Source organism: Tachyglossus aculeatus, chromosome 9, assembly GCF_015852505.1.
Source record: "Tachyglossus aculeatus isolate mTacAcu1 chromosome 9, mTacAcu1.pri, whole genome shotgun sequence".
Classification (NCBI taxonomy): Eukaryota; Metazoa; Chordata; class Mammalia; order Monotremata; family Tachyglossidae; genus Tachyglossus; species Tachyglossus aculeatus.
Window position 1 is genome coordinate 3,123,403 of NC_052074.1, and position 12,058 is coordinate 3,135,460.

Below are 12,058 nucleotides of genomic sequence, written 5' to 3' on the forward strand. Positions count from 1 at the left end.
AGGCCCCCAAAACTGTGCCACTTGAGGCCCCCAAAACTGTGCCACCCGAGCCCCTCAAAACTGTGCCACCCGAGCCCCCCAAACTGCAAACACCCCCCAAAACTGCCACCCGGGCCCACCGAAACGGTGCGACCTGCGCCCACTAAAACTGTGCCACCCGAGCCCACCAAAACTGTGCCACCCGAGCCCCCCAAAACTGTGCCACCCGAGCACCCCCAATCTGCAACCCCCCCCCCCCAAACTGCCACCGGCGCCCACCAAAACCGTTCCACCCGAGCCCCCCCCAAACTGTGCCACCTGAGCACTCCAAAACTGCAACCGCCGCCCTAAATTACTGTGCCACCCGCGCCCCCCAACACTGTGCCATCCGAGCACCCCAAAACTGCAACCACCCCAACCAAAACTGAGCCACCCGAGCACCCCGAAACTGCAACCACCGCCCAAACCCGTGCCCCCCGCGCCCTCCCAAACGGTGCCACCCGGGCGTGGAAACCCACCGTGTCCGGCCCTTAGGGAGGCAGGCGACCTGAAGATGGCGATGGGCCCGGAGGGGGGGGACTGCTGCTGGCCGCCCTGGACGGGGTGGTGGTGGGGGTGATGCTGGTGGTGCTGGTGGTGGTGCTGGTGGAGGGCATGGAGGGGAGGAGGGGGGGGGGTGGTGCCCCCCGGGGCTCGCTGCCCACCCCCGGGCCAGGCCGCTGAGGGCCAGGGCCACCGTCCACAGGCAGCCCAGGGGGGCACCACGGGGCAAGGGGCCCCCCCTGGCCGGCGGCCCCATGGTCCGGGGGGGCGGGCGGGCAGCACGGGGCCGCCTCCTCCCGGCAGCCGCCCGGCTCTCCTCTCCTCTCCTCTGTCCCTCGCCCTCACCGTCCCAGCCGGGCCCTCGGGGCGGCCGGGCCGGGGGCCCCGGGCCGGGGCCTGCCCAGGGGCATCGTCCGCCTCACGGCAAGGCCCGCGCGGCCGCCGGACCAGGAGGAGGAGGAGGAGGAGGAGGGGGAGAGGCGGGGGCCAGGCGCCGGGGGCACCCGCCCATGGCGGGGGGCGACACCCGCCGCACGAGCAGGAGGAGGAGCAGGAGCAGGAAGAGGAGCAGGAGGAGGGCGTTGCGATGCCCAGCGTGCCCGGGCTTCGCCCCGCATCCGAAGCGGCGCAGGGCCCCGCCGCTCTCTCCCGCGCAGCGCCGCACGCTGCCCGGGGGGCGGGCGCTGGGCACGGGGGGCGGGCGCTGGGCACAGGGGGGCGGGGCCTGGGCACGGGGGGCGGGGCCTGGGCCCCCTCGATCAGTACGAAGCGGTGAATGAACCGCCGCCAGGGGGCGTGCCCCGTGCCCAGGGGGCGCGCCTTACCGCCGCTAGGGGGTGTGCCCTGTGCCCAGGGGGCGCGGCTTACCGCCGCCAGGGAGCGTGCCCTGGGCCCCCTCGATAAGTACGAAGCGGTGAATGAACCGCCACCAGGGGGCGTGCCCCGTGCCCAGGGGGCGCGCCTTACCGCCGCTAGGGGGTGTGCCCTGTGCCCAGGGGGCGCGGCTTACCGCCGCCAGGGAGCGTGCCCTGGGCCCCCTCGATAAGTACGAAGCGGTGAATGAACCGCCACCAGGGGGCGTGCCCCGTGCCCAGGGGGCGCGCCTTACCGCCGCTAGGGGGTGTGCCCTGTGCCCAGGGGGCGCGGCTTACCGCCGCCAGGGAGCGTGCCCTGGGCCCCCTCGATAAGTACGAAGCGGTGAATGAACCGCCACCAGGGGGCGTGCCCCGTGCCCAGGGGGCGCGCCTTACCGCCGCTAGGGGGCGTGCCCTGTGCCCAGGGGGCGCGGCTTACCGCCGCCAGGGAGCGTGCCCTGGGCCCCCTCGATAAGTACGAAGCGGTGAATGAACCGCCACCAGGGGGCGTGCCCCGTGCCCAGGGGGCGCGCCTTACCGCCGCTAGGGGGCGTGCCCTGTGCCCAGGGGGCGCGGCTTACCGCCGCCAGGGAGCGTGCCCTGGGCCCCCTCGATAAATACGGATCATTGAACGAACCGCCACCAGGGGGCGGGCCCTGTAACTAGGGGGTGCGCCTTACCGCCGCTAGGGGGCGTGCCCTGTGCCCAGGGGGCGCGGCTTACCGCCGCCAGGGAGCGTGCCCTGGGCCCCATCGATAAATACGGATCATTGAACGAACCGCCACCAGGGGGCGTGCCCTGTAACTAGGGGGTGCGCCTTACCGCCGCTAGGGGGCGTGCCCTGTGCCCAGGGGGCGCGGCTTACCGCCGCCAGGGAGCGTGCCCTGGGCCCCATCGATAAATACGGATCATTGAACGAACCGCCACCAGGGGGCGTGCCCTGTGCCCAGGGGGCGCGGCTTACCGCCGCCAGGGAGCGTGCCCTGGGCCCACTCGATAAATACGAAACGTTGAACGAACCGCCACCAGGGGGCGTGCCCTGTAACTAGGGGGTGCGCCTTACCGCCGCTAGGGGGCGTGCCCTGTGCCCAGGGGGCGCGCCTTACCGCCGCCAGGGAGCGTGCCCTGGGCCCACTCGATAAATACGAAGCGTTGAACGAACCGCCACCAGGGGGCGTGCCCTGTGCCCTAGGGGCGCGCCTTACCGCCGCTAGGGGGCGTGCCCTGTGCCCACTCGATAAATACGAAGCATTGAACGAACCGCCACCAGGGGGCGTGCCCTGTAACTAGGGGGCGCGCCTTACCGCCGCCAGGGGGCGTGCCCTGTGCCCACTCGATAAATACGAATCATTCAACGAACCGCCACCAGGGGGCGTGCCCCGTGCCCAGGGGGCGCGCCTTACCGCCACTGGGGGCGTGGCCTGTGCCCAGGGGGCGAGTCTTACAGCCACTAGGGGGCGTGGCCTGTGCCCAGGGGGCGAGTCTTACAGCCACTAGGGGGCGTGGCCTGTGCCCAGGGGGAGAGTCTTACAGCCACTAGGGGGCGTACCCTGTGCCCAGGGGACGCGGCTTACCGCCACCAGGGGTCGTGCCCTGTGCCCACTCTATAAACACGAAGCTTTGAATGAACCGCCACCTAGGGGCGTGCCCTGCGCCCAGGGGGCCGAGGCTTACCGCCACCAGGGGCCGTGCCCTGTGCCCACTCGATAAATACGAAGCATTGAATGAACCGCCACCAGGGGGCGTGCCCTGTGCCCAGGGGGCGCGGCATACCGCCACCAGGGGGCGCGGCTTACCGCCGCCAGGGGCGGGCCCTGGGCCCACTCAATCAGTACGAATCATTGAATGAACCGCCACCAGGGGGCGTGCCCTGTGCCCAGGGGGCGCGGCTTACCGCCACCGGGGGCGTGTCCTGTGCCCAGGGCGCGCGCCTTATGCCCACTAGAGGGCGTGCCCTGTGCCCAGGGGGCGCGGCTTACCGCCACTAGGGAGCGTGCTCTGTGCCCACTCAATAAATACGAATCATTGAATGAACCGCCACCAGGGGGCGTGGACTGTGCCCGGGGGGGGCGCCTTACCCCCACTAGGGGGCGTGCCCTGTGCCCAGGGGGCGCGCCTTACCGCCACCAGGGGGCGTGCTCTGTGCCCACTCAATAAATACGAATCATTTAATGAACCGCCACCAGGAGGCGTGCCCTGTGCCCAGGGGGCGCGCCTTACCCCAACTAGGGGGCGTGCCCTGTGCCCAGGGGGCGCGGCTTACCGCCACCAGGGGCGGTGCCCTGTGCCCACTCGATAAATACGAATCATTGAATGAACCGCCACCAGAGGGGTGGCCTGTGCCCAGGGGGCGCGGCTTACCGCCACCAGGGAGCGTGCCCTGTGCCCACTCGATAAATACGAAGCATTGAATGAACTGCCACCAGGGGGCGTGCCCTGTGCCCACTCAATAAATACAAATCATTTAATGAACCGCCACCAGGAGGCGTGCCCTGTGCCCACTCAATAAATACGAATCATTGAATGAACCGCCACCAGGGGGCGCGCCTTACCGCCACTAGGGGGCGTGCCCTGTGCCCAGGGGGCGCGGCTTACCACCACCAGGGGGCGTGGCCTGTGCCCACTCGATAAATACGAATCGTTGAATGACCCACCACCAGGGGGCGTGCCCTGTGATTCTAGACTGTGAACCCGCTGTTGGGTAGGGACCGTCTCTATATGTTTCCAACTTGGACTTCCCAAGCGCTTAGTCCAGTGCTCTGCACACAGTAAGCGCTCAATAAATACGATTGAATGAATGAAAAGGGGGCGTGGCCTACCGCCACCAGGGGGCGTGGCCTCCCTTTAAGGGGTGGGGGGGGTACCCCGACTTAATAGGGACCCCCCCCAGGACCCGCCCCTCCCCCCACGCCCCGCCGGCCAATAGGAAGGTGATATGCAAATCTGCAGTCGCCCAGCAGCCAATCACAGCAGCGCCGGCGCGGCGCGAGCCCGTGAGTGACAGCGCCCCCCTCCCCTCCCCCGGCGAACATCATATTCATTCATTCATTCATTCATTCATTCATTCATTCATTCGTCTTTATTGAGCACTTACTGTGTGCAGAGCACTGTAATAATAATAATAATAATAATAATAATGGCATTTATTAAGCGCTTACTACGTGCAAAGCACTGTTCTAAGCTCTGGGGAGAGCCCACTGTTGAGAAGGGACCATCTCTATGTGTTGCCAGCTTGTACTTCCCAAGCGCTTAGTACAGTGCTCTGCACACAGTAAGCGATCAATAAATATGATTGATTGATTGGGGAGGTTAACAAGGTGATCAGTTGTCCCCCGGGGGTTCACAGTCTTCATCCCCAGTTTACAGATGAGGTAACTGAGGCACAGAGAAGTGAAGTGACTTGCCCAAAGTCACACAGCTGATACGTGGTGGAGTTGGGATTTGAGCCCATGACCTCTGACTCCAAAGCCCGGGCTCTTTCCACTGAGCCACATTTGGGAAGTACAAGTTGGCAACATAGAGAGACGGTCCCTACCCAACAGCGGGCTCACAGTCATAGAGAAGCAGTGTGGCTCAGTGGAAAGAGACCCGGACTTGGGAGTAGAGGTTGTGGGTTCTAATTCTGCCTCCGCCACTTGTCGGCTGGGTGACTTTGGGCAAGTCATTCAACTTCTCTGAGCCTCAGTGACCTCATCTGGAAAATGGGGATTAAAACTGTGAGCCCCCCATGAGGCAACCTGATCACTTTGTATCCCCCCCAAGCGCTTAGAACAGTGCTTGGCACATTGTAAGCGCTTAACAAATACCATCATTATTATTATTATTCATTCATTCAATCATATTTATTGAGCGCTTACTGTGTGCAGAGCACTGGACTGAGCGCTTGGAAAGTACAAAGTGGCAACACATAGAGACGGTCTCTAATAATAATAATAATAATAATGATGGCATGTGTTAAGCGCTTACTATATTCCAAGCAGTATTCTAAGCACTGGGGTAATAATAATAATAATGGCATATGTTAAGCACTCACTATGTGCAAAGCACTGTTCTAAGTGCTGGGGTAATAATAATAATGTCATGTGTTAAGCGCTCACTATGTGCAAAGCACTGTTCTAAGTGCTGGGGAGGATACAAAGTGATCAGGTTGTCCCACGTGGGGCTCACAGTCTTCATCCCCATTTTACAGATGGGGTAACTGAGGCCCAGAGAAATGAAGTGACTTGTCCAAAGTCACACAGCAGACATGTGGTGGAGTTAGGATTAGAACCCATGACCTCTGACTCCCAAGCCCGGGCTCTTTCCACTGAGCCACGCTGCTTCTCTGTTCCCTACCCAACAACTGACTCACAGACTAGAAGGGCTCATAATAATAATAATAATGGTATTTGTTAAGCACTTACTATGTGCCTAGCACTGAGTAATGGTATTTGTTCAACGCTTAGTATACTAAGCTCTGGGGTGTATACAAGCAAATCGGTTTGGACACCGTCCCTGTCCCAGGTTGGGCTCACAGTCTCAATCCCCATTTTACAGATGAGGGAACTGAGGCCAGTTACTTTCCAAGCGCTTAGTGCAGTGTTGTGCACACAGTCAGCACTCATCAAATAATAATAATAATAATGATAATGGTTTTTGTTTAGCACTTACTAAGTGCCAGGCACTGTTCTAATAATAATAATAATAATGATATTTGCTAAGCAAGCGCTTCCTAAGCGCTGGACACTAATGATGGCATTTGTTGTGCGCCTACTGTGTACCAAGCACTGTTCTCAGCGCTGAGGTAGATACAAGGTGATCAGGTTGTCCCACGTGGGGCTCACAATCTTAATCCCCATTTTACAGATGAGGTAATTTAGGCCCAGGGAAGTGAAGTGGTTTGCCCAAGGTCACACAGCAGACAAGGGGAGGTGCAGGATTAGAACCCAGATCCTCTGACTCCAAATCCGTGCTCTTTCCACTAAGTTACGCTGCTTCGCATGAATGAATGACGGAAGCGATCTGAACGATCCGACTCCTTTGTATCGGACTAAACTTGATCCACCAGGTGTTGGGACCCGAAGCTGCTCAGTTTGGCTTGACCCTAGCCACTCTGGCGGGCATCGGTTCTGAAGATCCCGTCACTACATATGTTATTCCTAACAAAGGATGCTCGTCTCCAAGGACAACATCCCTCCACGGGCCCCGTGGCTCGCGAACGGTGGGAAGGGAGGCCAATGGGACCCAGGTGTCGGGGAAGGGGACTGGGCTTCTGGGGCTGAGAGCCTGGAGGGTGGGGGAGAGGGAGGGTGGGAGAGAGGGAGGAGGAAGGAGAGAGAAAGAGAGGGAGAAAGATAAGGAAGGGGAAGGGAGGGGGAGAAAGAGGGAGAAGGGGAGAGAATGAGGGAGAAAGACAAGGGAGGGAAACAGAGAGGGGGAGAAGGGGAGAGAAAGAGATGGAGAAAGAAGAAGGGAAGAGAAAGATGGAGAAAGGGAGAGAGAGAGAGAGGGAGAAAGAAAGCGGACAGGAGGGGGAGAGAGAAAGAGAGAAGGGGAGAGAAAGAGGGAGAAAGATAAGGAAGGGGAAGGGAGGGGGAGAAAGAGGGAGAAGGGGAGAGAATGAGGGAGAAAGACAAGGGAGGGAAAGAGAGAGGGGGAGAAGGGGAGAGAAAGAGATGGAGAAAGAAGAAGGGAAGAGAAAGATGGAGAAAGGGAGAGAGAGAGAGGGAGAGAGAAAGCGGACAGGAGGGGGAGAGAGAAAGAGAGAAGGGGAGAGAAAGAGGGAGAAAGAGAAGGGAGGGGAACAGAGGGAGGAAGAGGGGAGAGAAAGAGAGAGGGAGAAAGAAAAGGGAAAGGAGAGGGAGAGAGAGAAGGGGAGAGAAAGAGAGGGGGAGAAGGGGAGAGAAAGAGATGGAGAAAGAAGAAGGGGAGAGAAAGATGGAGAAAGGGAGAGAGAGAGGGAGAAAGAAAGCGGACAGGAGGGGGAGAGAGAAAGAGAGAAGGGGAGAGAAAGAGGGAGAAAGAGAAGGGAGGGGAACAGAGGGAGGGAGAGGGGAGAGAAAGAGAGAGGGAGAAAAAAAGGGGAAAGGAGAGGGAGAGAGAGAAGGGGAAAGAAAGAGAGGGAAAAAGAGAAGGGAGGGGAAGAGAAAGGGGGGAAGGGGAGAGAAAGAGAGGGAGAAAGAAAGAAGGGGAAGGGAGGGGAGAGAAAGAGGGAGGGAGAAAGAGAAGGGAGGGGAAGAGAGAGAAGGGGAGAGATGGAGAAAGAAGGGAGGGGAAAAGAGAGAGGAAGGGGAGAGAAAGAGAGAAGGAGAATGAGGGAGAAGGGGAAAGAAGGAGAGAGGGTGAAAAGAAAGGGGAAGGGAGGGGAGACAGAAAGAGAGAGGGAGAAAGAAGGGGAATGGAGGGGGAGAGAGAAAGGGAGAAAGAAGGGAGAGGAAGACAGCGAAGGGGAGAGGGAGAAAAGGAAGGGGGAGCGGCAGAGAGAAAAAAGAGGAAGGGTTGGGGGAGAGAGAATGAAAAGGGAGGGGAGAGAGTGAGAGGGAGAAAGAAGGGGAATGGAGGGGGAGAGAGAAAGGGAGAAAGAAGGGAGAGGAAGACAGTGAAGAGGAGAGGGAGAAAAGGAAGGGGGGAGGGGCAGAGAGAAAAAAGAGGAAGGGAGGAGGGAGAGAATGAAAAGGAAGGGAGAGAGAGAAAGAGAAGGGAGAGAAAGAGGGAGGGAGAAAGAGGCGGGAAGGGAGGAGTGAGAGAGAAAAGGAGGGGAAAGGAAGGGGGAGAAGAAGAGAGAGAAGCAGAGAGGGAGAGAGGGAAAGAGAAAAGGGATCGGGAGACAGAGGGCGAGGAGGAGAGAAGGATAAAGAAAGAGGGAACCTGAGAGGTTGACTGAATAGAAAGATTTATCGAATAATGAGGAATGTTTGAAGAATCATGAGCATCTCCCCAGAAACTAATCTCGAATGCCTTTTCGTAATAGGAAATTCAGACAGCTCCACCGTCTCTTTGTTAAAATGCCATCAAAGGGACGCTAAGCCCTTACATCTCCCATTTCTAAACAAGAACAGGAGTTTAAAAGCTCAGTGGTGAATACCAGTGTCTTCAACTGGAAGTCCGCGGCTGCGGTTCAGACGGAGGTGGCTGTTGTATTCCCTTAGACTGCTCAAAAGACCTAGAGCCTTCTCCTGAATGGCTTGAGCCCAGCCCTTCTTTGGCCATAGGAGACAGGCTCTTTACCCACTAAGTGTAAATACTGGCTAGGCCTGCAGGCTGCTTCATTTCAGTCCTGTGTCTTTGGGGGAGGGAAAAGGCAGTTCTGGCCCAGGATGCACCTTGTGGACTGTGAATACATCCCTATCGGTGATACAGACTCCTCTGCAAGCCGCAGGGAGGAAGGAACCTCCACTGAACATGTCTGGCCCACAATCAGAATCTGGGGGTTGGAGGGGAGGGTCAGCTTGACCAGAAAGAGGAAGGAGGGATTCCCAGGGAAAGTTGAGAAGTGTGGTGATTGACAAGGAGCACATAGAAAAGGTGCTCTGAGCATCTAAGACCTATTAGCAGGCAATACAGTGCTCTGCCCACAGTAAGCACTCAATAAGTACAACTGACTGACTGATTAGATACCCCAAACAGAGGCAAACAGCCCCTTCCTTCCTCTCCCGCTCATCCCCCTCTCCATCCCCCCCACCTTACCTTCTTCCCTTCCCCACAGCACCTGTATATATGTATATATGTTTGTACATATTTATTACTCTATTTATTTTAATTGTACATATCTATTCTATTTATTTTATTTTGTTAGTATGTTTGGTTTTGTTCTCTGTCTCCCCCTTTTAGACTGTGAGCCCACCGTTGGGTAGGGACTGTCTCTAGATGTTGCCAACTTGGACTTCCCAAGCGCTTAGTACAGTGCTCTGCACACAGTAAGCGCTCAATAAATACGATTGATTGATTTTGGGAAGAGGGAAAAGAGAAAAAGACAGTGATTTGACACGCCCTGCACATTATATGCTGGGTTTAGCCAGGGCACTACAGTGATGGAAATAACAGTATCTGGTGGGTGAATTTATTGTTTCAAATCCTCTTTTTGAAGCAGGAATCAATCAGTTAGTGGCATTTATTGAGTGTTTGGGAGAGTCCAATACAACAGAGTTGATAGACTGGATTCCTACTCACAATGAGCATACAGTCTAGAGGAGCTTCAGAGATGTCTCCTAAATCACTTGCACCCAGATCCTAGTTTCAGGCCACAGACCTCTCATGCAAAAATCTGGTGGAAAGCCCGCAATCGTCCGTTAAAGGAGGGTCAATCAGTCATTTACTGAGCGCTGACCGTGTGCACAGCACTGTACTAAGCACTTGGAAGAGCACAATATAGCAGTTTGGAGATATGTTTCCTACCCACAACGAGCTTTCAATCTACGAGGGGATACGGACATTAATATGGAAAAGCAGCATGGCTCAGTGGAAAGAGACCGGGCTTTGGAGTCAGAGTTCATGGCTCCGCCAATTGTCATCTGTGCGACTTTGGGCAAGTCACAACTTCTCCGTGACTCAGTTACCTCATCTGTAAAATGGGGATTAAGACTGTAAGCCCCACGTGGGACAAGCTGATCACCTTGTAACCTCCCCAGCACTTAGAACAGTGCTTCACACATAGTAAGCACTTAATAGATGCCACCATTATTATTATTATTATTATTAATATAACTAAGTTTTGGATATGTAAATAAGTACCTAAAATGGGAATTAAGACTGTGAGCCCAAGGTGGGACATGGACTGTATAGCTTGTATTTACCCCAGTGCTTTGTACAATGCCTGGCACACAATAAGTGCTTAACAAATGCTATGCATCTACATCAATCTATCTCTCTATATATCTATATATATCTCTATATAGATGCTCCTATATGTATCTCTATATAGATATCTATCTACATATACATATCTATCTATATATGTAGATCTATCTATAATAATAATAATAATAATGGCATTTGTTAAGCGCTTACTAAGTGCAATGCACTGTTCTAAGCGCTGGAGGGGATACAAGGTGATCAGGTTGTCCCACGGGGGGGCTCACAGTCTTCATCCCCATTTTACAGATGAGGTAACTGAGGCTCAGAGAACTTAATTGACTTGCCCAAGGTCACACAGCAGACATGTAACGGAGCCGGGATTAGAACCCATGACCTCTGACTCCCAAGCCCGGGCTCTTTCCACTGAGCCACGCTGCTTCTCATGGCTCTATCTATCTGTCTATCTCTTTATCTAAAAGTGCTGTGGGGATGAAGGAGGGGTGAATAAAGTGTTGAAATCCAAGTGCTAGACAATACTGCTAGACAATCATCTAGACACTTGACTCACAATTATTACACCCCACCGGCACAGGGCTGGTCTGCAGTTTGATTCCCAGGTGACTGGGGTGTGTTGCGGGTGGGGGGGGGTTACCACATGCTCAGTGCCCAGGTATTGGGGGGCTGTGACCGCACTCTAACCCACCCCTTCCCATCCAAGCACCCCACATGCAGTCTGGGGGGAGGGGAGGGCAGAAAATTGCCTGCCACTGTAACTAATTATCTGGATATCCATTGGTGCTGAAGAGGTCCAGTTAAATAGATCCTACTGAATGAATAATAATAATGTGTCATTATTATCATTATTATTAATGATAATGGTATTTGTTAAGAGGAGCAGCGTGGCTCAGTGGAAAGAGCACAGGCTTGGGAGTCAGAGGTCGTGGGTTCTAATCCCAGCTTCGCCACTTGTCAGCTGTGTGACTTCGGACAAGTCACTTAACTTCTCTGTGCCTCAGTTCCCTCATCTGGAAAATGGGGATTAAGACTGTGAGCCCCACATGGAACAATCTGATCACCTTGTATACCTCCCAGCACTTAGAACAGTGCTTTGCACATAGTAAGCGCTTAACAAATGCCATTATTATTATTATTATTATTATTATTATTAAGAGCTTACTAGGCGCCAAACACTTTTCAAAGAGTATGAATCTCTTAGCTAGAGCAATTGGCCACACCTCAACCGAATGTGGAGTTGAGTCGGATCGAATCCCAGTTCTAATTCTGCCTCTGCCACTTGTCTGCTTCACTTTCGCCAGTCACTTCACTTCTCTGTGCCTCAGTTCCCTCATCTGTAAAATGGGGATTAGGACTGTGAGCCCCATGTGGGACAAGGACTATGTCCAACCTAATTAGTTTGAATCGACCACGACGCTTAGTATAGTGTCGGGCACGTAGTCAGTGCTTAACAAATATCATAAAAAAGAAATATTACCCAAGAAGAAAGCTCAATCAGTGGAATTTATTGGGCGCTTACTATGTGCAGAGCACTGTACTAAGCGCTTGGGGGAGTACAGTAAAAACAGAATAGCAGACACGTTCCCTGCCCAATGAGGACCTCACAGTCTAGAGGGGGAGACAGACATTAATATGAATAAGTAATTTGAAATATATGACTTAGAGATATGTACATTTCTCACATGGCCCAACTGAAATTAGACAAGCATTTGCTCATGAGAGTCAGACCCCCATTTGCTCATCCAAACATCCAAGAGCCTTCCCAGATCTCACTCCCAACTGATTTGGAAAATCCATCCTGGTAGGATTTCATCCGATAGCCAGAGGCTTTCAGACCTGCCCAGAGTTCAAACCCAGAGACACGCACTTGGACACCCGAGCAGCGGAGAAGCAGC

The 12,058-nt window shown here is 55.3% G+C and overlaps 1 protein-coding gene across 21 annotated transcripts in view; it reads right to left on the reverse strand.

Moving 5' to 3' along the window:
• NRXN1 (neurexin 1) overlaps positions 1-12,058 on the reverse strand; it is a 683,270-nt gene that overhangs the window by 224,295 nt on the left and 446,917 nt on the right. The window lies entirely within an intron of this gene.